The sequence below is a fragment of the Palaemon carinicauda genome, unplaced genomic scaffold, assembly GCF_036898095.1.
Source record: "Palaemon carinicauda isolate YSFRI2023 unplaced genomic scaffold, ASM3689809v2 scaffold2286, whole genome shotgun sequence".
Lineage (NCBI taxonomy): Eukaryota > Metazoa > Arthropoda > Malacostraca > Decapoda > Palaemonidae > Palaemon > Palaemon carinicauda.
In genome coordinates, this window is record NW_027169905.1 from 20,001 (window position 1) to 25,994 (window position 5,994).

Below are 5,994 nucleotides of genomic sequence, written 5' to 3' on the forward strand. Positions count from 1 at the left end.
CTCTTGGGTATCACAGCTTAAATGTAAAGAGCGTAGAGACTCTATAACTATCTTGAAGGATCTTCGAAGTATCTTCAAGGCTAGGTAGGTTGTCCTCGAAGCAAAGGCGTCTTGAGGACTGCTGGCACATGCTATCACAAACACGACACTAATCGACGCCCACGTCATGAGGGCGTACACATCACAGGAATTCGGGTGGGAGAGTTGCTTCGTCAGGGAAGTCTTTCAAGCCTTGACGGGACGCTGTGGGGCGGTGGCTGTGGAGGCGAAGAGCTCCTTGCAGAGGCTCCAGCTGTCATCGTCGTTGGTTGTCCAGAAGGTACCGAACTGGACTCGAATTCGGGCTCGGCCTTCACCATCATGGTCCCCTTCAGGTTGAGGGATAGGTCTAGTGTGGCGGGAGATGCTTCGATGATCTGGAGGAGGCGGGCTTCGAGAGCTTCGTTGGCCAGGTTCTCCTCGATCTCGGCGTTGAAATCGACGCGGCAGATGACGCTGTCTTTGGGCGCCTCCTCTTTGGCCTTCTTCTCCTCCTTGGGGTGAGCGGGTCTTCTTCACCAGCTTCTTGATGCCTTCTTCAGACTGTGGACGCTGAAGAAGGAAGACTTCTTGTTGCCAGTACAGCCATTGTGAGAGTTAGTTTTGTGCGTACGAATGCTGTGTACGACTCGAGAGAGAGAATGAGTATGCTGCTTTTCGCCGAGCGACCCCATATTTATACTCGGCGGTCCTGTGACGTCACGGGCACGTGATGCCTCGTGGCAGGTGTGTGCGCGACACGAGCTGCGCCTAGGGCATGAGGACATGCTTACCAGGGCTCGCCATAAGAAAACGAATAAATACGCTATACACAACTGTACTACTCGAAGCAATTCAATTCAAAATACAAAATACATTGATATAAGCTACAACATACGCTCCACTTGCAATAACTTAATATATAACCATGAAAACGTAATGAAATTAATTTCAGGAATCGTAATCATCGTACACCGACATCCCCCCTTGAGGGCACCGTGAGAACAACGCTACAATCATCGTTCCCAGGACTCTGGAATTTGGGCACCATGTGTGGACCGAGGAGACGCTACGAACCTCCAACACCTGCCCCTGGCGGCGAACGATACAATTTCAAAATGAATCGACCACCTACTTTCATTCTCCCATTTTTTTCATTTATCTTCGACATTTGCGTATTTCCCTGACCAGCTATTAACACAGCAGGTTGGAGGTTGGAATGGTATCTAAAGAGATATTTTAAATCATAATATCTATTAGTTTTATTAGTTTAAATGCTAAATTGTGGTAATACGAAGATAGGCCTAACACTACAGGGGTACTATAAGCGTTAACAGGCCAGGTCATTAGGAGATTTTGCCTAGGGCTAAACAGTATTTACCCAAAACCTCCTCTTCTGAATGTCTCGAATCACAGAGTTCCTTGTTTCTCTCGTCTGAGATGCGACAAGTTTATGCCTAAATCATATAAAATTTCCCACTTAAAATATTACTGTATTTGGAATAAAAAATTAAAACTTAAATACAGGATCATATTAATTCACATTACATAAAATCGATTTGATTTCCCACTGAAATAGAATATTACTGTATTTGGAATTAAAAACTGAAATTTAAATACAGGATCATATCAATTCAAATTGCATGAAAAAGATTCTAATAACTTTCTTTTTGTATTCTGTGAATTGCAGTCATAATAATAATAATAAAAAGACAACAATAATAATAATAATAATAATAATTAATCTCTTTATTTCCAAATAGTTTAACTATAATAATGACCTTATATATTAACTTGAATTTTTTGGAATAATAAACAAAAACAGTAATACTGATGATAAACATTTTTACTACAATAAAGACACTACAAAACTATGATTAGACTAAAAAAGGAATTGTAAACTACATTCATTGGCTAATAATAATAATAATAATAATAATAATAAGAAGAAGAAGAAGAAGGAAGAAGAAGAAGAAGAAGAAGAAGAAGAAGAAGAAGAAGAAGAAGAAGAAGAAGAAGAGAAGAAGAAGAAGAAGATAAATGTAATAGTTCAAAGAGAGGTAAAGAACAAAATGATTTTCCCCACAGCAATGGTTATTATAATTTTTGTTGTATTTAAAATACAATATTACGAGAGAATTCCTTATAGGGAATCCTGTATCCTATTAATATTATCATCATTATTTTTACAAAATAATATTGAATGTTAATTCACTATAAGGAATCCTGTTAATATTATCATCATTATTACTTCAAAATATTAAATGTTAATTCACTATAGGAATCTTGTTTAATATTATCATCATTATTACCTCAAAATATTAAATGTTAATTCACTATAAGGAATTCCGTTAACATCATCATCATTATTGTTACAAAACAGCTTTACGAGTTAATTAACTATAAGGAATCGTATTAACATCATCGTTATTGTTACAAAACATTAAATGTTAAATCACTACCAAGACTCCTAGCTCCATTTAACCCCTCCCACCCTAGTCCCATGCCTTCAAAATCTGATGAGAACCAGATGAAGATGCCAATGCACTAACCGAGAGAGAGAGAGAGAGAGAGAGATGAGAGAGAGAGAGAGAGAGAGAGAAAGGGGAAGAGGGGATTCAACACATCGCTCCACAATTTCCTCAGTCTAGGCACTCTCCCAGGCTTCTTGGTGAACCGAATTGTTTTTGTTGAAAACATGTGGCAGCCAAAGGTCTTCTCTCTCTCTCTCTCTCTCTCTCTCTCTCTCTCTCTCTCTCATTTCTTTGTTAAAACGTATGATGTATATTTATGTTAGAAATTAAATGCAAAAGATATATTTATAATCCTAATGGATATGAAAATGTATATTGATTTAACATAGACTATATGTTTCTCTCTCTCTCTCTCTCTCTCTCTCTCTCTCTCTCTCTCCATATATATATATATATATATACATATACATATATACATATATATATATAGATGTGTATATATATATATATATATATACACTGTATATATATATATATATATATATACATATATATATATATATATATATACACTGTATATATATATATATATATACAGTGTATATATATATATATATATATACACTGTATATATATATATATACACACATCAAGAATTCTGTACGTTAAATTTGAGCTAGGGATAACCACACAAAGGTTTTAAGAATGCGAAAGATTAATGGGACTTACCCTAATGACCACGGGTCAATTCTTAGGGGCCAAAGGGAGCCAGGTCAGGTCAGGTCAAGTCCCTGGGGTCATTCGAAAAATAATTGTTTGTTTTGTAGAAGATTTGGGCATGGAGGTGATTTTTGCCCGTTTCGGGTGACAATAATAAACCAATTATATGGTGGACTCTACATTAGTGTAATTTACCAATGTAGTTCTTTTCATTTTTATGATTTTAATTATGATTTTAATAATGTTAATAATATTAATGTTAATAACATTAACTTTAGCAATTTTATTAGTAATTTAAATAATGATAATGATTTTAATCATTACTTCAATAAATCTAATCATAAGCATTTCAATAATTACAAAATACTAATAATAATTTTGTGGAGTGTGAAGTGGGAGATGATGAATGGAGAAGTATTGAATTAAAAGCTCAAGATAAAGACTATTGCGAAATCTAATCGAGGCCTTTTACGTCAATAGGATTGCACTATTTTTACACCAAGTTTTTATGAAAGTATGATAAATATATTACGAAGTGTTATTAAGTTGACCTCTTATCCCCAGATAAGAACGAAAGTGGTATATGAACATTTAATGAAAAACAGTGAATATGTTCCAAATATTGAAAAATTGTATCCACTATTCAACTGGAAACTAATTTGGGAACATGTAAATAATAAGTATATAGAGAATAAAAGTAGAGAAATTTTGTTTAAGTATGTTCATGAAATTTTAAGTACAAATGATAGGTTAGTTATGATGAAAATAAAAGATGTTAAGGAATGCGGTTGTGGATACATAGAAACTAACATGCATTTGGTATATTTCTGTCCTTTGGTTAAGAATTTGTTTTCCTGGTATTCGAATTGCTTAGAAAATGTTGTAAATTGAAAACTAATAAACAGGTTAAGGATTATAAAACTAGATTTTGAAGCTAATTCAAACAGAGATGAAAAATACAGCAATGGTAATAATAGCAGATTTTATTTCAAGTATCTGGATGGCAAGACAATTGGGAATAAGTGCTGAACAGCAAATTATTAAGTGTATAAAAGAATAGACTGTTAAACACATTTAATGTAAATAGTATTGGATATAAGAATCGTGTTAAAAATATTTTCACAAATCAGTATGTTTCTAACTTGAAAACATATTTAGAAAAATAATAAAATAAAAATGTAATTTTATCATATAATAGATGTTATAATGTATATACAAAAATGTAAAATATTTGTTAAGGAATATTTCTTTATAAAAGGAAAAAATGTATGTTAAGAAAATGTAATTGTATTTTCATAATAAAAGATATAAAAAATTTACGTCAATAGGCGTAGGAGATGATGATGATGATAATTCTATTAATTTTAGTTATAATGACTAATAATCTTAATGATTTTAAATATAATTATATATGGGTTAGTCAGAAGCTTACGAGAGATACAATTCTATTTTTTATCAAAGGAAAATTAATTATCTTATGATGGTCAAAACCCATTGTAAATTATAAAGAAATTATAGCATCTTGCTTTTCCAACTAGGGTTGTAGCTTAGCTAGTAGTAATAATGATAATAATAATAATAATAATAATAATAATAATAATAATAATAATAATAATAATAATAATAATAATGAGGAAGATAATCTTTATGGAATATAATATTGAAATGGGAATATTAATATAAACCGAATTATCATTAATTTTATAAATTAATACATGGTAATTACTTACATTTATTAATTTTTTTATTTGTAAATTATAAAATTTAATCATTTACCGTTATCAATAATAATAATAATAATAATAATAATAATAATAACAAAAGTACTAATAATAATAAATTGTATTTTCCGGAGAACTGTGTTAAATCATATTGTTTGCATTAACTGCTATAGGAAAACGTAATTATAAAAAATACATTTGATACAATAAGTAAATTATCATTATTTATAAACATCACCTGAGACTACTATAATAAAACTGTTTTAAGTCTTATTATCATTATTATTATTATTATTATTATTATTATTATTATTATTATTATTATTATTATCATTATTATTATTTGCTAAGCTATAACCCGAGTTAGAAAAGCAGGATGGTATAAGCTCAATGGCTCCAACAGAGAAAATAGCCCAGTGAGGAAAGGAAATAAGGAAAAACTAAAAATAGAAGTGTAAGAACAATAAAAACATCAAATTAAATCTTTCATTTATAAACCATAAAACTAGAAGAAAACGCCAATAATTATATATATATATATATATATATACTGTATATATATATTATATAAATATAGATAGATATAAATATATACATATTATATATATATATATACATATATACATAGATATATATATATATATATATATGTGTGTATATATATATAGATATATATGTATATATATATATAATTCATATATATATATATATATATATATAAATTATTCAATATGTAATTATCATTATTAATAGCCATTCACCTGAGACTACTATAATACAAAATGCATTCTAACGGTGTTGTCTTAAACGAAGGTAACAGGAGAAGCGGGTCGTTGGGAACAACAGGAGTCCTCCTCCCTCTGTGTAGGACTCTTGGGAGTAACCAGGACTCCCGGAGGAGAGTTTCGGATGCACCCTGTTACAAGAAAAAGACTCAGGTGTCAACCATCCACCCGTAAACGCCTGCCAAAGGGGGGCTGGGAGGAAGAGCCACCCTGGCTCGAAAAAGAAAAAAAAATAATGGGCGCAAAAAAAAAAAAAAAATTTGTTTGTTATGATTT

At 31.2% G+C, this 5,994-nt stretch overlaps 1 pseudogene; it reads right to left on the reverse strand.

Annotated features, from left to right (window-relative positions):
• LOC137636090 (uncharacterized) overlaps positions 1-821 on the reverse strand; it is a 978-nt pseudogene extending 157 nt beyond the window's left edge.
• Positions 822-5,994: the final 5,173 nt, after the last annotated feature.